The sequence below is a fragment of the Zonotrichia albicollis genome, chromosome 4 (genome assembly GCF_047830755.1).
Source record: "Zonotrichia albicollis isolate bZonAlb1 chromosome 4, bZonAlb1.hap1, whole genome shotgun sequence".
In the NCBI taxonomy this organism is placed as follows: Eukaryota; Metazoa; Chordata; class Aves; order Passeriformes; family Passerellidae; genus Zonotrichia; species Zonotrichia albicollis.
This window is the reverse complement of record NC_133822.1, coordinates 32,233,977-32,256,494: the sequence shown is the minus strand read 5'-3', so window position 1 is coordinate 32,256,494 and position 22,518 is coordinate 32,233,977. Positions and strand designations below refer to the sequence as shown.

At 39.9% G+C, this 22,518-nt stretch overlaps 1 long non-coding RNA gene across 1 annotated transcript in view; it reads right to left on the bottom strand.

Annotated features, from left to right (window-relative positions):
- LOC113459793 (uncharacterized) overlaps positions 1–754 on the bottom strand; it is a 124,348-nt gene extending 123,594 nt beyond the window's left edge. Inside the window, exons 1-2 of the long non-coding RNA XR_012579994.1 lie at positions 367–754; positions 160–277 (exon numbers count right to left, since the gene is read on the bottom strand). This is a non-coding gene — a long non-coding RNA (uncharacterized LOC113459793). The remainder of the gene's footprint in view (positions 1–159; positions 278–366) is intronic.
- Between the last annotated feature and the right edge of the window lie 21,764 nt (positions 755–22,518).

Sequence of the window (22,518 nt, the reverse complement as noted above, 5' to 3'; positions counted from 1 at the left end):
CTCTGCTACCTCCACCCCTTCTGGTAAGGAAGGGACAAAAGCAGAAACTATGGGTTGAGATATTAACTTTCGGAAAGCACAGAGCAATGGAATAAGAAATGCACAGTAACAACAGCAATATTACTAACTAAAGTGTTCAAAAGAAGATGTTTTACCCACCACAAGGCATTGACCATCAGGAACAAACACAAAATGGTGGCCGCGCCCCACAGGCCGCATCCCCGGCTTCCCAGAGAGAGGTGAGATGGCGACTGTCCCCACATGCCACAGCGCACGGCTGGCGAGGACAAAGACGAGATGGTGAGGGACTCCCACAGGCAGCATCCCCCCCCAGCCCAGAACAAAGGACAGCAGTGACAAACAAACCCCTGGAAGGCAGGTTGGCTGAGCTGGGTTCCATGGCCGCTCCGCTGAGCTCAGCTCCTCTCAGGTGCCTGCGCCGCCATTTTGACCACTCCACTGCACTCTGTGGGGAAACAACCCAAAAATTACTGAGGAAAAGCTCCCTTCTACCTTGTACCTTCTGACAAACAAGGATTATGTCTGAGATTCTTCCTGAATATAAGCAGCTGACTCTCTTCCCAGGCTGCTGAGATATTTGGTAGATATGTGAGATTGAAGGATGGTGAAAAACACATCCTTTGTGGGATTTTGTATCAACATATTAATTTTCAATCAAAGCAGCTACTGTTGCCTGAAATCAAAAGAAAAATTTTCCAAACAATATTAAAGTGGTATTCATAAAGAGCTGTTATTTAATTAAAGCTTTCGGGTACACAAAAATAGCTATAAGCATGCATGGCATAGGATTTCTACAATTTTTATAAGGTTAACGAATTAGTCTATCTAGCAGGTACATCCAATAGGAGAGCAGTTGCCCTGGTGACCCAGCCTTGGGCCTGCCCCTTGGAGTGTCTCCAGGGAGTTTTTTGCTTTATGTCTTGTTTTGTCTCTCAAATGCTGATGCAAAACAAGATGTCCTTGTTCGAAATTATTTTCTTGGAAATAACACTAAACAAAATTTCAAGAGTGTGACATAATCTGTTAGAAAGGGTTAGCTATAGTTCTACAGTGTGAAAAAGGCCTAGAAGGTGGGAAAAGGGTAAGAAGGTGTTAGAAACTATAAAAATATATATTAAAAAACTAAAAATCCTTAGGCATCACAGGTCCTCCAGAAGTGACATCCATGTTAGAAAAGAAAACAATAGATACTTCTAATTCTAAAACATTCTGCCCTAAGTATTTGGAAGCTAGGAACTCAATTTTGGGTTTATCTGAGATACCTCTTACAAATCACTGGCATTTTAGATTGTTCTTTCCCTCATCTCTGAAAGACGTGTTTGTGTCACAGAATTACTAAAGTTGGCCATTTTCTGCTGACAAATCTAACCTCCAATGAACCCTTATATTATTAAGCTGTGTTTTCTTTAATGAGGTCCTTACACCAAGCATAGAGACTGCTTATGAAAATTGCTTTTAATGAGGTCAGCGTTATCACCCAGCATTTGGTTGACCCTGTGGAAAGGTAAGAATGAGCTCTGGTGCTGCAATGTTAGCAGATCTAGCACAGCAATTATTGTGAAACCTGGTGTCTGACTTTATTCTGCAGCTCCTGGATGTTTGTGACTATTTGGAATTCTAATTTGTGGTGAAAAAAAAAAAAAAGTTATGGTAACAACAGAATTAATAATTACTGGATTTCTATTTACTTGCATCCGACATCTGTTCATCTTTCTGCCTGCCCCTACCAGGATTACCTCAGCTAGTCCTCTGCCTACCCCAAGTCCCTCTCATGCAACCAAACTTCAGGTCTATAACTTTATATTTTTCATCTACTGTGGTTAGTTCAGCCCATGCTTGTGTTTGTGATGAAGCTTTTGCCCCAATGACAGTATTAATCTGAGGCTTCCATTTTTCCTCAGCTGTCAATTTTTTCAAGAACTTGTCAGACCTTTGTAACTTGGAGATACTGTGCCCTTTTGCTGATTCTGGTAGCACCAACCAGCTTGGTCAAGAGGGTGAGAGAGCAAAGAGCAAGCAAAGAGGTGGATGGACATAGATTTCAGTCATATTTCCTTAAAAAGCCAACATTTCAACAAGTCATTATGGTCACCAAAGAACGTTCACACTAACCATAAGTCTTAAAAGTTAAGTTGCCAAAAAAAGGCATCTCAAAACTGTTTTGTAATATCCAATAATTCTGTGGACAAGGTTCATTACATATTTCATCAGCAAGTCTGTATAAGTTATATGTCTTTGTGACCTCCCCTAGCCTTTTAGATAGCTAGCTTTCTGCCAGAACATATCTTTTTTGGAGATAAGTAATTGATGTCACAAAGTCTCATTCTTGTTAATTTGTTTCAAAATTATTTTCTGAAACCTCAAAAGAAAGCAAGCACCTTTACTTCTGCTATCCCATAGGCTGTACAGTGTATAAAGGCTGCCAGTCCCTCACTGTGCAGTGAAAACTGCATTGCAATTTTACTTCTCTTAACAGAATGTAAAATAAAATAGGTTTTCCACTATGAAACTACCCTTACTCTAATGGTCTTAATCTTCCAGGTTTAAAGGTGCTATCCACAGCTCCCTCTCTTATATTCAGCAGAGTGCATTGATGTTCAGTTTTGCTCTCCCCACCACTTCCCTTTATGCATTAGTGCTTGCATTTAAAATTAAGAAAACCCTGGGAACCTCCCCTTGGAAAGGCAAGCTGACTTTTCCCACAGACACAGCTCCTGACTGCCTCTCACGTGCTGGCTTGCATGTGAGAACAGGGTCACAGCAGCTCATCCTGCCCTGGGGGGTGCTCACATCGATGCCAGGGGCTATCTGAACCAGAAACAAAGCATGAAAGTGCTTTATAACCACTCCACTGGGACAGCAGGAATCTGAGCCAAGGCACTTTGCTGCCGCTGGAAAACAAGCCTCCATCAGTGCTGTCTTCACAGCTGCTAGCGCTGAAACCAGCTTGTAGGTATGTAAGCCCAGCCCCAGAAAAACAGCAAGGCTTAATTAGGGGTCCTCACCTGCCCAAAGAAAACAGTGCCTCTGTCTGTGCAGAATCCTGCCAGGTACATACAACCAAACCCCAGAAACACTGGATTCTCCTGTGTCTGTGAAATCAGTCGGAGTCCCATATGCAAAGTGTGTCTAACCTGAGCTGCCAGTCCCACAAATCAAAAAAATACAAACTAAAACAGCATTGTTATCTCATAAATCCTGATATGCTCTTTACACCTTTTGAGTAATTTTAGGTTCTTGAAGCCTTTGGGGTACCCTGATATTATCTTTTCCAGCTTTGCTCCAGAAAACAAAATTATGAGAAACTGTGTTTCTAACACTTGAGGGGCTGCCAAGGTTCCTGCTCTGGCTTGGCAGAGTGGACAGCTGAGCTTCTCCTGTCATTTATAGGCACAGCCTTAAGCCTGACATTTTATTGCAGAGCAAAATCAAGCTGTAAACTGCAATGGCTCATGATAAGCTTCATGAGCACTTCATCAGGAATGGGGGGTGTGAAAACATAACCCCAGCAGCAGCCTGAGGGAAAACTTTCCTATTCATTATCTCTTAGCTCACTAAGATTGGGGGAAATCAAGAAATTGCAAAATCCACAAGGTTGTGAGGAGATGAAATAGCTTCAGACAGTTAAATGGTTTTAAGATTCAAAATACTCTTTAGACTTGGAATCCCTCACTATACTTATGCTCTCGCCTGCCTGATGTCTCAGAAACACCTCCAGCCAGGAAGCAGGATGGGATTATTCAGAGTATGGCGTTTGAAGTGTCATACAATTCCCCTATTGAAGATTTTCCATATGGTGTCTATGCATCAATTTTCATCATTCATTGTGACCTGTGTATGTGACAGGTCTGCCTTGAAAAACTCACAAAAAGAGAGGTAGGGTTATGTTGGCCAAAAACAAACGTTTGAAGTCAGAAGGGGAAAGGAGAGTCTGTGACTTTTCCAAAGTATTACTGCAAAAAGAGAACAAAATTAGAAAAAATAATTTTGATGAAAAGCTGATAATGGGCATATTGCTCTTTGTATTTTTTGTTCTGTCAATATATCTCAGTCTGAGCCATGAGGTAAAATCCAGAGTTGGTGAAGCTGGGATTGGGGCTTTTCAGACATAACAGATTCTTGTACAAGTCAAGGATAGTGAAGTCCAGAAGATTTAGAATGTTCCTTAGGGTTTAAAGGACTATTAAGGCTTACACATCTGGCAAATGGCATCTACTATGCAGCTCTCTAATAAATGAAGTAAGATCTGGTCATCTATAGCAATGTAACATTTATAGCTGAGGACAGAAAGATGGGAAGATGCTGCATGATGTTTTCATATGAAGGCTGTCTTTTTCCACATTCAACAAAGACCTGTGTGATGTATTTTCTTGTCAAGCTCAGATTTCAGAGGTAATTAGGAAATTACTGTTTTTTTCTGTAGTCTATAGGATACTTTAAAAAAAAAATATATTTTTTTTATTTTGATACTCTGTATCATTGGTTGATACTGACACCACAGCTGTCTCTAACTTTACTTCATGTGCTAAGGACAGGTCTGACAGACTTAAACAGAGTTAAGCAAGTACTTTACTGATCCCTCAGGAATCAGGTCTTTTAACATTAAAGAAGAGAAAAAAATGATTAATAAGTTCCTCTGTGATTTGAAGTTCCTCTGTTTCTTGATGCCCTTCTGGAAATACTTAAGATAGGCTTGATTTGGGTTTTTTTGTTGTTTGTTTGTTTGTTTGTTTGTTTGGGGTTTTTGTTTGCTTTTGTTGGGGGGTTTTGGGGGGGTATGGGGGGGTTGGGTTTTTGGCTTTCTTTTTTTAGAAACTTCAAAACTTCAAACCACTAGGCATTAATTAGCATGTAAGCAAATCCTCACAGTAGTAGAATTCAAGTAGGTTGCATAGTAGAGAAATATTTTGTAGTAATTTAGACATGTTTCATAAAATGTAATGAGCGATTATCTAATATTCCATTGTGGCTTTCCGGCAACAGCTATAAGAATATTTTGAATACAACAGAACACAAGATAACAGGTTAAAAAAAATCAGATTGAAAGATGGCAATGAAAACTGAACAGACAAATGCAATCTACCTGAGACAATGAGGCCAGATTTCTTGCTGATAGTAATTCTGCATAGGAAAAACCATATGTGAGGGAACTGCAGCAGGGCAGAGCTATTAGCAGGAGTTCAGCTGTCTCATATTCAAAGCAGTTATTGGGGTGATAGCTTCCAGTAACTATCTAGGCATTCTCAAAGGAAATAGAGCATATAGACCCAAGATCAAGACTCAGCAATGAGTTTCCCCGCTGAAGGTCAAAAGCTGCATTACCATTACCTGCTGTTTTACAGAAGAACATTTTATCTTGCAGATGAGCAAAGGAGTGACAGCTCCTATTGTTGCCAGAGATATTTTTGTGTACTGTGGAAATAGTCTCCTCATCCCTTGAAGACAAGAGCAGTTTTATAGTTCAGGCCAGGAATGCTGGACCTGATGTTAAAGCATGCCAGAGCCTGCTGGCATTCTTGTTCAGCAGATCTGGGCAGAACACCAAAAAAGCTATTCCAAACAAATAAATTGAGACTATTATTATAAATAATAATATTAATTGTTAATCAACACTATCAATTATAATAATATTAATTCATAATAATATTAATAAATCAATATACAATATAAACAAACATTTTATAATAATATATAATGAAGCAATCTATAATAATATTAATAAATTAATATTATTATTTATAATAATATTAATTTGTTTATATTTAATTAAATATTAATATGAACAATAATGTTTAATAATTATTAAATAATAATCAATGCCACAATAAGTATCCAATTGAGCTTTTTCAATTACTTTATAAGCACTTGTCCACGAAGGATGTTACTGAAAATTAATGTATTTGCACTGTCTTCAGTATTCTTAGCAGTGTAAACTTCAAGCAAGCGCCAGGACATCAAGAATAAATTTTCAACAGGAGAATCACAATGTGTGTCCCATTTAAGATCATTCAAAGGGCCCAGTTTTCCAAATGACCAGCACTCCGTTCTTTATCAGAAATGCTTTAAGATGTCTTACTTCTGAAAATACAATACCAGATTCCAAGAGCTAAGTTTGTTTATTCAGGGATTAGAATGCATTTTAAAAGCTTTGCATTTCTTAAGTCTCAATACCTGTTTTACATTAGTATTTCAAAATCTTAGTAAGTTTCATAGTCCACAAATTTCTTGGTTCACAAAGTCTTCAAGTAGATCTGGGATGCTTCTTCCACTAAATGAACCCAAGAGATCATTCTAGAAATAAGAACCTTCTAGTTTCTCTGTATAATTCATGTGCGACTTTAAGAGGGCATTTCATGGATGCAGATATGAACAAAGATGTCTTTTCAATGTTATAAACTTCAATGCACATAATTGTTTTTTCTTCCTCCCTCCCTCCCTCCCTTCCCTCTCATTTTTCAGGGTCTAGTCTCAGTTGAAAAGTTGCTTTGTACTTTCTGAAATAATGTTGTTTTTTTTTTAAAGCAAAATACCGAGACCCTCAGGAATCTCTTAATGAATGAGACTTGAAACAGTATTTTGTCAGGCTAATTGCATGCTGTAAAAGATTCCAGGTTGAATCTGAAAATATATGTGGCTCGAGGTTGCAGTGTTATGGATGAAACACTAAGAATGTCCTTCTTCATTATTACCTGGCTTATTTCTTTGAGCAAATAATAATAGTCTAATCATTGCCCTTGGATATACACTTGCAAGTCACTCTAAAGACAACAGGATTTTTGCTGCATGTCCCAGGGCAAGGTTTTGCCCTATATTTCCAGTGATAATTAGTATTTTAAGCCCATTTGTAATTAATAGTTCATCAAGAGTACTTTTTTTCCCTTTCTTTCTTGTGGATAAACTGGTTAAAATGTCTAAAGCAATAATGGCATTCTCACTGGCAGAAAGGCCAGTGTAGCAAAAGTGACAGGCTTTGGTTTCATTTCTTATTCATTATGAACATCACTACATGCTGTTCATACATCCTTACCTGGATGGCACGGGCACAGTATGGTGATATCCTGTTGGGATTTAGTTTGTTCCTTGCATATGTAACAAAACTGAAAGATTTAAATTGCATGTAATGAATCTATGCAACTTTTTCTTGATGAACAATTCAAGCTATAATTTCATCATAATAAGAGATTGAAAACCCCTTTTATCCACTGCATTACCTATCTATCTTTGGAGTGTTTCCTACAGTGCATGTGCTGATGTTGTGATCAGCTAAATTTTAAATGTCCCAGGTAATAGAACATCAAGACTTTCCTACTGCCATAATTCTCCTGTAAAAAATCCCAGTGTCAGGAACTTGCTTAGTTACAAAATAATGCATTTTTTTATTTTCCATCATTTAACAATGTACAATCCTATTGCCTATGTGGGTACTTTTTGAGTGCTTTTAGGCTACAACTGTACCAGAATCTAGCCCCAAATATAGTTTTGTACCCCATTTGAGTGCCCACCCTTGCCCATGGCCCATCCCGGATCCCTGGCTGATGCCAAATGCTTGGGACCGTGCCCAGTGTCCTGCTCCCTGGCTGGAGCTAGCTGTGGATGGGCCCTGGCAGCCAGGACTGTGCTGCCTTATGCCTGTGCTATCCACAGGGTCTCACAGGTAAAACCCATCTCCGCATGTGCTTGTCCTGTTATTGATGCCCAGTGTAAGAGGATGGGATCAATACTATCTTGGGGATGAAGCTCTTCCAACACTTCGTTGGCCTATTTTGATTTTCACATGAGGAAATAAGAAGACAATTGCTGTTAAGCAGAGTCCAGCTGGGGGTCAAAAGCAGAAGAAAATCAGAAGCCCTGGATTGTCAACACTCAGGAAATGGCACAGCACAGAGAGAGCCAGGCTGACGTTACTGCAGCTCCATCACACTCTCAGCCCAGAGGGACATCTGCTCCTGGTGAGCACAGTTGCTCCAGGGCAGAGCTGCTCTGGATTTCATGAAGATAATGCAGGAACAGTTCAATTAGGAGGAGAAATTAATTAGAGAATTGCCCCATAATTACGCTTCCTGAGGCAGCTGCACTCTCTTTGTGTGGCTACAGACATTCCTTCACTCTCCAGGGTGGCAGAAAAGATGGGTTTACTTCTTACAACATCTCCAAACAGGTCTTTGTATATCAGGAGTTGATCAGTGGATGGATCAATCCCACTGTGTAAATATTAAATAATATTAAATAATAGGAACAGAGTGTGACCGAAGAAAGCTGTAGTATTGCCAAGAGGAATAAAATCTTTCAGTGGAAATGAGGGGAGAAATTCTAAGATTAATCAAATTAGAGAAATTTGCAACACAATAACAGATTTATTTTAGACAAGTGCAAGGTAACCAGCACTGGAAGGAACCATTTAAAATACTGATATATACTGACGGATTCAGAATAAGTTGTTATTTCTTAGGAAAATAGTTCCAGGCATCATTACAGATTATTCAGTGAAGACATCTGCTGTGCATGAAGAAGTAGCAAATAAGATGTTTGGCTGCACTGGAAAGGAGATCGTGAATAGCAAAGACAAAGTTATATAAAATGCCATTGTATACAATTGGTTCTACAACATGCCCTTACTTTTAATACTACATTTACTTTTGGTCAATTCAGTTAAAGAGACCATGAGAAAAACAGTATTTTGAGAAAGGGAAGTGAAACTTATTAGAATCACAGCAGAGTATTTCAAATAGGAACGAAACAGAAGAGAGCTAGATCCATTGATTTGGTGAGGAGGAAAGTGATAATGCTGTGGTTTAACTCCAGCTGGCAACTCAGCCCCACACAGTCAGTTGCTTATTCCTCCCCAGTGGGATGGTGAGAGAGTAAAGGTGAAAAAGCTCATGGGCTGAGATGAAGACAGCTAAATAGGTAAAGCAAAAGGCTTGCACACACACAAGGAAAGCAAAACAAGAAATTCATTCACCACTTCCCATGGGCAGGAAGGTGTACAGCCATCCCCAGGAATGCAAGGGTCCAGAATGTATAACAGTGATTTAGGAAGACAAACACAATCACTCATTCCAAATGCCCTTCTTCCTTTTTTGTTCAGCTTTATATGCTGAACATGGTGCCAGTGTGCTGTGTAATATCCCTTGGGTCAGCTGTCCTGGCTGTGTCACCTCCCAGCTCCTTGTGCACCCTCAGCCTCCTCCTCACTGGTGGGATGAAGCAGAAAAGGCCTTGACTCTTTGTCTGCTCAGACAGTAACTAAAACATCCCTGAATTATCAACACTGTTTCCAGCACAAAACTAAAGCAGAGACCAATACCAGCTGCTGTGAAGAAAGTTGTCTATCCCCGCCAACAATATCACAGATAGGAGAGAGCTCTCCAAAATACTGAATAATTAGAAAATTAAGCATATTAAACTGTCTCAACTTTTCTCTAATGTAGGTATACTCAAAGAATGTTCTAAAAGAACACAATGAAATATCATTAGATTGGATATCAGTAAAAAATTCTTCACTGAAAAGGTGACCAACATTGGAATGGGCTGCCCAGTGAAGTGACATGATCACCATCCCAGGAAGCTTTCAAAGGATGTGGTACTTAGGGACATGGTTTAGTGGTGGACTTGGAAGTACTGGCCAATCTTTGGACTGAAAGATCTAAAAGATCTTTTCCAACCTTAATGATTCTATGATACCATGATCATTCATAAAATAGCCTGCAATGCCCTGGGATGCAGGATGAAATTACAGCAAGAGTATTTAGGTTCTAATTATCAATTAATGATAATGATTGTCATTTACAGGAGGGTCTCAAAACAACTGCAGGAATGCTCTGTAAGTGCCTTACTAGAAAGAAGAGTAAGTCCCTTATTAGAATAGGTGAAGAGGCAGATTGGGCTAAAATTTTCTGAGGTTCAGAAAAGATATTAAGGTTTACAATATCTGTCACTAACCCACTGCTGTGGCCAAAATGGACAGGATGACACCATGACACGCAGGATTTTAAAGTTTTGTTAACATAAATTTTTAGTTTGCAGCACTGAGCATCAGCCCCACCTGCTAGCCTAACTCCTGGATTTACAGAGATATCCCCAAGAAGCCCATAGCACCTCTGCCCCTCCATAAACTGCGCTCATTAATCTCTGTGGGACATTCTTTGCAGTTTTTTAACCCACAACTGAATTTAGAAAGGTTTTTCACCCTTTTGCAAAGACTGGCAGTGAGGCTGTGGACAGAGGGAAGTGAATGTCTGGGACCTCACAGAAATGTGGAAGATGAAATTAAGGAATAGACATATGCATGTGTTGGGAAAGGGACATGTTAAAGTAAAAAAATCTTCAAATGAATGATATAGGGAAACATCTGAGAGACAAGAGGGTACAACGAAACAATAGAAAGGGTGAAGACAAAATGGAATAGAAAGAGACTGGAAAGAAAAAGGAGTGGAAGGAAAAATTATAGCACAGATTATTCAGGGGCCACAAAGAGTAGCAAATAAAAAGACATATAGGTGTGAGAGAAAAGGAAGGTAGGCAAGTACAGAAGAAGCAGAGAGAAAAGGCAAAGGAAAGGAGACCTAAAATCAAAAAAAAAAAAAAAAAAAAAAAAAAAGAAAAATATGTGAAAAGACAGCTTGAAATTTGCCACAGAATAAGTAAGAAAGACTGTTTCCATAGAAATAGAAGTATCAGCAAAGGTTGTGGAGAGCCCTCTAAATGGCAGAAAGCAGATAGACTGAATTGAGGATGCATGTAAGGTGAAATTTGAGAGAGAAAAACATGCACTGCCATTGCCTTCCAGTGTGGAACAGAGAATGACCCCTGCCCCAGCGGCCACCTCCAATTTGGAGTTTCTTCTGTGTAGGGTCAAAGTAAAAGATTCACAAAAATACAATATAATTAATGTATCTTAGTGGCATAAGTGTTTGACAATTCATAATACAGTGTATCTGAGAGAAAATTCTGCTAACCATCTTAGAAAAAATCATCTATTTTCTAAATACTGTTGCCAGTTCCCAGGGAAAATATACATTCTGCAGAAGTGCTACAAAAATGGACCAGTTTTGTGTACTTCAACAAAAATGTAAAGCTAATACCTCGTAAGTTCTAGTGCACTGCTATCTATGAAGTAAAATTAATATAAATTAATTTTAGATAAGTTTCAAAATTCTTTTAAAAAGCTGTTCAATATCTAATTATTTCCTGATTTTAGAATATGACTGCTACTCAAGGCATAGGAACAAATTCTACATTTCTCTGACTTCTATTCCTTCCTGACATGTGATTTTACAATGCAGTTCCAAAACTCTGTGTCATCCACTCTGGCTATTTCTTACTCATTAGGGCCTGAGATCCAAGAACAAGTAAGCCTGATATCTGTTCTCCTACCACTTGCTTCAACAGGCAAGCAGGTTGGCAGGGAAACAAATCTAAAGGACTAGATCTTGAAATTCTAGCCACATTCTTGGGAGATGTCACTGGCTTTTGTGACTTTTTACAGTTATCATTATTAGTGTTATCTCCCTTGCCTTTTGCCCATTCAGATGGTCAGCAGTTTCATGCAAGGCATTCTACAGCATACCTGTGCTTAAACACGTCTGGTGATGCTGCAGGGCACGGAGGGTAACCCACTGAAGGCAGTTCCTTGGCTGCTAATTGCAGTCTGCTTCGGAATTCACTGCTCTCACGACACTTCTTGTCCTGGTCCAATAAAAGCACAAACATCAGATGTTTGGCTTTTTTTTCCTAAGTATTTAATCAAAATAATAAGCATTTGACTTTTTTTTCCTGACCTCCTACTAAGCTTGAGATAGAGATTTATACTGTAATTAGGATTAAGTTAACAACTTCCTGTGAGCCTTTCAGCTTTTTCATTTTTGCAGGTTCAATCACTGTCAAAACCCCACTTTCTAGAGATTATTTTTTGGTTCCTGAAGAGACTTCAGTCATCTCCATAATCTTTTTTTTTTTTATTTTGCTTCATTAAATTTTGCAATTAATTTTCAGACTGGAACAATGAATAAGCCTAGAACTGGGTGGGGATGGTAAGGGTTAAGAGACTTTTTTGTTTATATTAGATCTCCTTTCTATTCTGATTGATTTTCAGAAGAAGCAACCCCTCTTTGAGTTTCCAGTGTTGATGAAAAGGTGAAAAAAAAGATGGAAGAGACAAAAAGACGGAAAGAAGAGTTGGTTTAAAACGCATATTAAGAATGAATTACTATCTATAATTTAATATTACTTATTTTTTCACTCACGGATTTGAAAGATTGATTTGGTGTAGGCAATTTCTACAGGTCTTTGCCAGTGATGTCAGAGTCAGGATTTTGCTGCTGCTTGTCAATTTCATTTGGAGCTGTCTTTTACTTTGCTTCTTTTTTTATCCTGAACAGTAGCTCTGCATCCCCCATTCTATCCCCCCCCCTCCCCTTGGCAGAGCAACATTTAATGGAAACAGAAGTGAAAATCGGATTTACCTTCCTCACAATAATTAATTATCCATGAGACAGCCAGGCTCAGGTCTCTGGACTTTCCCTTAGTTATTCCTGACCATCCTGGTTAAACTCTTAGATTCCCATCCTAGCAGCTCTTCATTCTGTACTCAGCTCAGAAAGGGATGGATTTCTGTTGCTGCTCTCAGCAGTGGGGTATCTGATGCCCTGTGAGTCTTGAATCATTTATACCAGTGGGAAAGGAAGTCTAGATTTAAGCAAATCCTCATGGACAATAAATTCATATCCACTGAATTTAGTAGAGCTGCATCAGTGTTTATAACTTCCTAGCCTTTATCTGCACTCCACTCACAGCATTAAAACAACTAGTTTTGTGGCTCATTTTATATATGCTTGTTTATCATTCCCAAGAATAATTTGATTTTATTCTTTGTAGACCATTCTCCTGTGGCATTTTCCTGTTCAAATTCACCATTTAGCAGTTATGGCTTCAGTTCAGCAAAGCACTTAAGAGCACACTGAAGCAAATGCATTCTAAATGTGCAGAGACATATGTTGCTGATATATCATTAGGACTTAATATTTATGTGGACACACTGCCTAGCAACCCAGCCCTGTTCCAGGAGTTCTGCTGCTGCTGTGTGTTGTGCTGCCACACAACAGAAAGACAAACCCTGTTCCCAGAAGCTTCCAGACCTGAGCTTGCTATACTCTACGTCCCTTGAATGTGTAATGAATATTAACCTGTGTACCCACTGCATTATGCTGAGGGTTGGAGAGCTAAGGTAGCTCCCCTTTGTTGACAGGAAAAAATTAAGCAGCAAAACAGTTGTCAGTGTCAGCCTTTTTGCAGCAGCACTGCAGCTGAGCCCATTACCCCTTGTGGGCTCTATTTATTCTTCTGGATTTAGGTTTGGCAGCTATACCAAAGCACTGCTTCCAGGATTCAGCATCAAAATTGAGCATTTTGGTCATCGAGAAAAAAAACCCCATCAATGTGCTATACTGATTACATGATCATAGAGGATTTGTAAGCTTTTAAATACGTGGTACAGCAGATGACAAATCAGTGTTACAAAGAAGACCAACCATTTTATTAAAACACCAATTTGCATCCCAGCATAATCTTGTTCTTGCATGGTTTATTCTGTTATGAATTTCTACTAACTTTTTGTCAGGTTAAATAAAATCATCATTATTGAATTTTTTGTCTTGGTGCAGAGGAAAATTTCAAGTATGTTTTGACAAGAATATTTTCTTTATTAGTTTCAAGCTATTATCCTCTGTAATCTCCTCCTTTCAATTACAGAATCAAAAGTTTCATTCCAAAAGTTTCATTCCAAAGTCTCAAACACTAGAACAAATCACAAAATTGTTTTGTGCAATCAGCAATTTTGTTTGACAGAGATAGAAGATTAGAATAGCAAAGGGACAGATATTTATTAACGAGGTCTCTGGAGTGCAGTTGTCACTGGCACTTGAACTTGAGGAGCTTCAGGAACAGTGCTACACACAGAAGAGACACCAGACTGGCATGGCATAAGCAATTTAATATCAGATAGGGAACAACAAATTAGAGGCCAAACCAAATGAAGTTCTGGTATTTTGAATTAAGATGAACTGTCACAGCTGAACCATATCAGCTGGTATAAAACACAGGGAAAATCAAAGATAGCCTGTGTGGTTAAAAAAATGAACATAAGATTACAACCTAAGATTACATCTTTCAGACTTTATCAAGGACTGTGCAAGCTTCACATGATGTCTGTGTGTGCCACTGCCACCACTCCTGGTTCCCTGGTACTTTAGCAAGCTTGCTTGCTCCCTGGAGCCCTCCGAGGTGTTAATTGTTTGGCCCACAGCAGTAGCCTCACCCCTTGTTTTCCAATAATAACCAGCCCCTGTGTCATCAGCATTAGCTGTCAGTGTCATCAAACAGCAGGAAAATCTGGGTCTGAGAGTTGGTTCACAACAGCTGCTTGTGGCCTGACAGGGAGGGAAGCTTTCCAACTCCACACTCTCTCTAATGCATTTTGTATTTTGAGTTGTGTTCTTCACCACCTAACAGGACATACTTCCAAAACCTTTGGGCCCTTTTGCAGGGCTTGAGGAGAAGGATGAAAATGACAGAGGTAGCTGCAGGAATTAGAATAGACGAAGAGAAACTCTGTAAAACAGCAGAGGTGGCTAGGCTCATATTTCCACGCTTCCCAGCCAGTGGCCAGCACAGGTAGGAACAGACTGTTTCTGTGAATGTGGTCAGGATATCCTGAGCAATACTAAAACTTCATACAGTGTTGGCAATTTCAGCAGATAACCTGTTCAATGTCACTTTGTGTTCAATGCAGTTCTGGAATAACTGTAGAGCTGCCACTTCACGCCTCAGTCTCTCTGTGCTCAGCACACAACTGACTCTCCCCAGACCTGCACCCAGGTTGGCATCTGCAGGGATAATTCTCAAGGAATAGGTAGGAAGAGTATCCTGTGAGTGAATGCACTGCATCATTGTGCTCAGGAGTCTCAAGTCCTTGTAGATTCCCCCCCGCCCCTATCGCTTTTCCAGATTAGGCAAAAAGAAACCTCTTATGGTTAAATATTCGTACAGCTTGAGCGGGGAAATGTTGCTGCTCTTTGCATGCATTAGGCTCATCTTTTCAATTGAGAATGGAAAAACAATGTTCCATGTTCAAAATCCGTAAATGACTTGCATTAATACCTTTATCCCTTAACATGCAGAGCATAAAATTCAAAGTTTCATGAGACTTTTTCAAAATACGTAGAGGTTGTTCCTGAATTTTTGTTAGAAGGACCACCCCAGGGAAATTGTATAATGACTCTGGTGGGAAGTCTGTATGCTTAAGAAAAAATAACTAAGAAAGGATCCTCACATCTTCAGCTTAGCAGATTCACTGGCTTACCTATGTGGTTGCACTTTAAACTTTGATATAAAGCTTATATGTATATGTAGAAGTGAGGCTCTGTCCTACAGACCCTGTGTACTGTACATCCATTGCTCACTGAGTGCAGTTTTACTTTGGATTCTTGTTATGACACTGAAGATGAAAGAGCAGGCTTTACCTGAGGAAGAAAGAAAAGAGGGAAGGTAGAGTACAGATAGGGAAAGAAAGGATGGAAAAAGCAGTAGGAATGAAAATGTTTGATGTTGCATTTGCTATCTTTAATTGAAAAAGGTAGAAAAGCTGTGCAAAATCACATTATCCTTATCCTGAGGAATAGGGGTACTGAAGATGTGGATGCAGCTGGGTAGGGAGAATATGACTTCAGCATTCTGCAGAGTTCACAGAAAAAGAAGATGTGTGCCCCACACAATGCCAATAGGTCCTGGTGCTGCTCAGAGCACCTCTAGCAGCAGCTCCTGTGTGCAGTTAAGATGGTGCTGGACCCAACATAACCTGGGATACCACCTCAGTGTGTTAACCCGGACAGCTGAGCTGGTCCCTGGTCCTTCCAATCCTTCCAGGGACATGACACTGGAAGCAATGGATCCCTTATGGCAGCCACTCCATGGATTTCTCTGATTAGGAAGAAAGGCATACCATGAGAGGGAGACAGAGTGCCATATGAAATGTGTGTAGTTCCAGGGGGTTTTTTACTTACTATGAAGCCAGGGATATCCCTGCATGTTTGCTTACTGTTATTGTTTTGACTGCTTACTGACATTCAATTGCCAGAATTTTATTTCAAATTTAGTAGGTCATGTTTCCTTTGCTGTTATCTTTTGTCCTGACAAAAATAGGTCCAAATCAACTTCTCATTGAGGAAATGGACTCCAATGTGTCACACCTTCTGTAATTGCTTCCCTTCCTTCCCTTTTTATCTCTGTCTTTCTACAGCATTTTCACTCTTTTTCTTTTCCTTTTTTTTTTTTCTTTTGTAGCATATGCAGGAAAAATGAAGTAGGATAAAGGAGTGACCAAAAATAAATTAATGTTTGGTTATGGGCATGTCTACATTTGATGATGGCGAGACACAGAGAAAATCATCTACATACAGCAAATCTGATAGCAGAAGTTACCTGAGCTTTCCCAAAATTATTCAGGTCCACATTTGACCTATCAGCATTTGCTTTTTGCAAAGGAAGTGCATCTTTCCATTTACAAAATCACAGAATCACAGAATATGCTGAGGTGGAAAGGAGCCATAAAGACCATCGAGTCCAACTCCTTGCCCTGCACAGCATCATCCCTAAGAGTCACACCATGTGCCCAAGAGCATTGTCCAAATGCTTCTTGAACTCTGTCAGGCTTGATGCTGTGACCCCTTCCCTGGGGAGCTGTTACAGAGCCCAGTCACCCTCTGGGTGAGGAACCTTTTCCTAATATCCAACCTAAACCTCCCCTGATACAATTTCAGGCTATGCCCTGTCACTGGTCACCACAGAGAAAAGATCAGGGTGTGCCCCCTCCTCAATCCCTCACAAGGAAGTTGTAACTGCAGTGAGGTCTCTCCTCAGTCTCCTTTGCCCCAGGCTGATTAGACCAAGTAATTAAGCAGGTTGCAGGTTGGAATATGAGAGGTATTTATCTACATTACTGATGTTAAGTCAGTCTCGGTGCTGGTTCATCCATAGGGGAGAAGCTCAATTTGTGCAACGTTCCCATCTGGCAAATGACATCTAGGGACCTCTCTGTAAGATAAGGCAGGGATTCCTAGGGAGCAAATAGTGTTCAAATAGTCACTTAGCAGACTGGTGATGGGGCAGATATAAGTATATAAGCCCAGGCAGACATGGAAGTGTTATTGCTCCCACAGGAGACAGCTGATGCCTGCTGGGTAAGTTTAGGAACAGTTCTGCAGTTCAGACTACAGCCCTGAGCTCAGCTTTGACTTTTTCTTTCCCACGTGTGATTTCCAGCAGCCCACTGCCAGGCTGACATTTCTTCTCATAGCTGCTCATGGACAGCTTCCTTGCTGTTTGGAAACTCCAGCGGGGCGTTGTGACTGAGCCATGTCAGGGGGTTGACAGGTTTGTACACACACTGCGTAGAGGCATCCAAGAAATACTGATGATATCTCACAAGGGAAGGCAGAAGAGAGAATGAATTTGCTAGGCTGAGGAGCAACCAAAATAGGCTTCAGCCCATGAGCCTTGAGGAGGCAATCTGGCCAGTCAAGAGTTTGAATTTGGTGCATGGGATTACTGAGATGCATGAAGGGAAGGCAAAGAAAGATGAACAGATTGAACAGCCATGGGAAAAGAGAGACATTAAATTAGCAGGAGAATTCAAGGAAGAAGAACAAAGAAAAACCACAAAAGAGTATCTTCCTTACCAAAAATGACTGCAGTGAGCTTTGCCGTTTCTCCTTACCACCCCAAGGAAAGAAATTACGTTTGACTTTCATGCTTTCATCACTAGCATCCCCATAAAGAAGAACAGCCTTTTGAGCTTGCACATTCTCAGAGCAGAGCAAATCTCTTTCCTGGCTCCATCAGGAGATTCTTTTCACTCTTCCTAAACTGTCTAACAGAACGCTTATTGCATAGGTCTAATATTTACTGCAGGTCTTCCCCAAAAGTTCAGTGATACAAGTATCCACTGTCTTAACACTATCCCACCAAGAGGATAACTGACCCTGAATTTAAGTCACTGTGCTGCTAATCCAGGAGGATAGGCTGAGTACCCAAGTCTGCTAAAAGCTGTGGAGTTTCCTTTGGTTGCCATCTACCCCTGTAAAATGGAAAATAAAAACACTCCTTTCTTCTTTTATTCAATGGGAGTCTGTACATGGGTAGGCCCAAGAGATGCAATCACTTCTCCTCCAGCTTTGAACCTGTGGAACAGAAAGCAGAAATACCAAAATATCTATCCAAGGGTAGCCATAACAGTAGCCTGGCCAAATATTTCCACTTGGTGGGAGGAAATACTGAAAGGGCAGTCCAGGATTGGTCGGTCTTATCTAGTTTGGCTGTAACATTTTGGAGGAAGGCACTGGCTGCCAGTATGGGCTTTACCTGTTAGGGAATTATGACCTCAGTTTTCTATCTTGTCCTTTCTTCCCTCATTATTCCCCAAGGGCATTGTGGATTTCAAAATACTTTCTTGGCAGCTTTGTTTTGGTTTTTTTTTCTTTGTTGTCACAAATGTCTAAAGAATCATCTGGAGGTGTATATGCAACGTGAAATTTCTCACAGTTTGGGCTGTGTTATGTCTGTGTTTTTAGCAAGGTCAGCTCTGAGAAAGGATTTGTCTTCTCTTGTATGCAAGCTTTGTCATTTTGCCATTTGTCTGTGCTGTTCACCAAGTTTCACTGAAAAATTCAAGCTCTCTTCCAGGTCCTTGCAAATCAGGGCAGCAGCCATGGCACTGCACTGTGCCCACATGAAATGCACGTGTGTCTGTGGGCAAGGGGAAGCCACCCCTTTATGGCTTGTGTTTGATCCAGCCTGCTCTGCTTTGGACACCAGCTCTTCCTTCAGCAGGGTCTTGTACCAGGCAGTATCCAAGAGTCGCTCCTGACCTAGGTTGTTCCCTGATTCTGCTTCAGTGAGAGAGGCTGTAACACACAGAATACCAGATACCCTCATTTGCTCTGCCATACTGTCTTACAGGGAAAATCTACACCTCTCAAAAGCCTGTGACCAAATTTTAGCTCTTAATTTCAGTCACTCTAACAAAATAAATAGATCACATAGGAGAGAACATCTGTTAATGAAGGTGAATCAAGGCCACTTATATATACATTTTTCACTTTAAACAACCAGTTTGAAAACCTCAGCATCCTTGAATACAAGTGTTGTCTGTTGACACAGCGGCTGCTCTCTTGCCATTGTCTCTCCTTTCAGCCTGATACACCACAACAACACAGCTGAAAGCATCTCTGGAGGCATTGTAAGAGGCTTCTTAGCTCCCCTCTTTTCTCCCATGCATAGCCCATGTAACCATTGTGCATGGATTGGTGACACTGTCTGCCTAAAAGCTGTTGCTTGAGAAGAGGTGGGTGTATTCCCAAAGAATGCAGCTTTTGCTTTAGGCTTCTTTATTTAAATATATACATTGCCTGGACGTAAATTTGATCCAAATCCAAAACACAATATGCATCTGGAAGATTTATTTGGACCTCTGCTTCTCCTTTTAAAGCCATTTGGATCAAAATTCCTCCAGGTTTCTAGATGTATACAGTGAACAGTGATGGAGCAGGTGTGATAGGAGTCCAAGATACTGTAAGTGTGGAGGCAGAATTCTAGTTCCAAGTAGGATGTCTTTCATTGTTTAGTATGGGACCCCTTCAGGGATAATAAAGTTCAGATTTGCGTGCTCAAGGAGAGTCACACCTTGCTGATACTGCCAGCAATGTTCTCATTCCTGCGCCCATACCCTGTGCAGCAAACCTCCATGGTAAGAGAGTGTGTTCTCCACCTGGAAAACTACTGCCAAACCTTCTGTATTAAGAAGAGAGCACTGACTTGGACAGAGAAGCTGAGGGAAACAGAAAGAGAAGGTGATTTCAATTTTGCAATAAAAGTAGAAATAATTATGCTAAAAAGAAACCCCAATTATTTTTCTTTTTAAAATTGGTTAAAAATCACTGGAAAAAGTTTTTCTGTCTACTCCTTGACATTTCCCTGCTCCTCCAGGAATTCCTATTTAGCCTAATTAGGCTCTGTTTCTCCTTCATTTGGGTTCCATAACTCATTAGCTTCCAGCTGGGCAACTCATGATTCCAGGATGTCTAATTACCTTTTTCTAGCAGATATCCTGATTGCCTCTGGTCAAAAAATGCTGATCCAGTCCCCTCAGCTGATCTGAACTGATCTCAAAATGAGTTGTGTCATTAGCCCCTTCTAATTTCAGCCATTCTTTCTACTTATTGCTCTTGGCCAAGATCAACATCTCGTGTGACCTGACGTGGCAGAGGACCAAGAATACAACACAGCTGGTATTTTAAAGGGGAGCACTCGCTAACTCTGTTGGTCTGCATTCTTTTGAAAATATGAAGAAGTTTAGTTTGAGGTTACTGAGGCCCATAGATGGGTAAGTATCTTCATCTCTTTCAGCTAACCACAGAGGCCAGCTTTTGTTATCTTCTTTTCAAGGGTGACATTAAATCCATTTTAATCAGGTATGAGACCCTAATTCAATTTTGACTCTTTTCTGGGACTGTATCCAAAGTTAATTTGTCACAGTCACATTCAAGTTTAGCTCAGTCAGATTAAAAGCAAAGTTTATAATATTCTTTTAAATTTGGATAACTACATCAATGTACATCTAGACTTTATTAACAGGCTCATTCCATTCTTTTTGTGGTTCAGTTTATTCAGATTAATTGCCCGATTTTCTCTAAAGACAAAAATTCTCTTGTTGCAAGAACTAATCCTTATTTATCTACACAGATAGTAATTTTGGTCTCTAATAAATGCCCCAATCACAAGACATCTGTTGTAGCAGGGAAGAATTGCACAGTTTGAATTGTTAAGACAGATCAGGATGGAAGTGCTTTGTTGATTTATTAATGACAGGTACTTAAATGTCAGCCAGCAAAATAAACATTTGAGGCATAATGTCAGCAATAAACCAGCTGATAAACCACAAGACCAAACTCTTACACTCTAGACCTTTGTACACCTACACATTTCTAAACATTTTTTACAACTAGTCCAAAACTTCTAATCCCACCAATATACATGCACAGAATTAATTTTCCAAAGGTGGGCTGTGTGGGTACTTCCACACCCAACTATTAGAGAGCTATAGATTATCAGTAGCTGGGACTACATGAGTGAGTATCTACACCATGACTTCTTACGTTTGCTCTAAAAGGCATTAAATTATTTTCTTTCTTTCCAGTGGCCTCTTCCTGTCTTGCTTTCCCAAGCTTTATATAACAATTTCACTTGGGCTGCAGAGAATTTTGAAACCATTCCAGAGAATAATTTTCTTATTTCTCATTGCTGTAGACTATTGTTTCCAGACTAAATGCTGCAGCTAAAGTGTCATTTTCCTATGTGAAAAAAAAAGAGACTCATCCTCTCCCTAGAACAAAAGTGTCTGCCTATTGTCTGTCATGAATAAAGGCAGCTTTATTCTAATATATCCTCACTAATAACAGAAAAGTGCTGTGCTGATATTCTGCCACTCACCATGCTCTGGTAATTCTGTCACCTGGAGGTGATGAAGGCTGTGCTTCAGCTGTAATTGAGACAGTCCTTCCAAATCATTGCTCAGCAGCTGGTCACTGAGTACGGGGCTGTTACACTACCCTAAAATCCCTGCTCTCATCCAGGGGCTTATGGATACAAGTGACGTGAGGAAGTGGCTTGTGTTGTCATTTCCAGAGTAGCATCAGTATTTCAGGCAGAGCTCTGCATTTATGTGGCAATGATATCTGGAGTGAGCCAGGGACACAGCAGTGAATTCATACTTGTGGTGTCACTGCAAGCACATCAAACCTGCTTTTCAGGTGTGGAAATTGATACCTGGAAAGGTGACTTATTTAAGACCACACAAACTAGGTCAAAGGGATTAGACTCTGGAAAATATGTTTAACCAAGTGCCTATGACTTTCTTTCTGTCATGATTCTGAGTTTCAAAACTGGGATACATTGAACAGATGATGTTCAAATTAAAGCAGTAAGGCTGATCTTAAGTTTTAAGAATTTCTACCCTAAGAACAATTTATTGACTTCGTTTTCTCATTATTTCACCAAATATTTTGATATCTATCAGTGAATATAAGTTTCCCTTGAGTTGTTACATTTCCCCATTAAATCCAGGTGACATTAGGTGACAATTTTTCATTTGTCATTAAAAAGCATGTCATAAAGACCCTGGCTATGGCATAAAAAAAAGATGCCTTTATGAGGATAAAATATTTTTCTTTTGCAGCAACTGTGTTGTCAGAAATAACAGGGTTTTGCCTTCAAACTCCTTTGATAGAACATTATTTCTCTTATGCCCATTTATTATAGCCTATGATTTGGTGCTTTTGGCTTTTAGTGGAGAGAGTTAACTCCTTAGCTTAGGCGTGTTAACCACTTTGTTTAAGTTCACATGGGTTTTTCAGGTATGCAATTTATAAAGTCCTTTTGCCGACATAG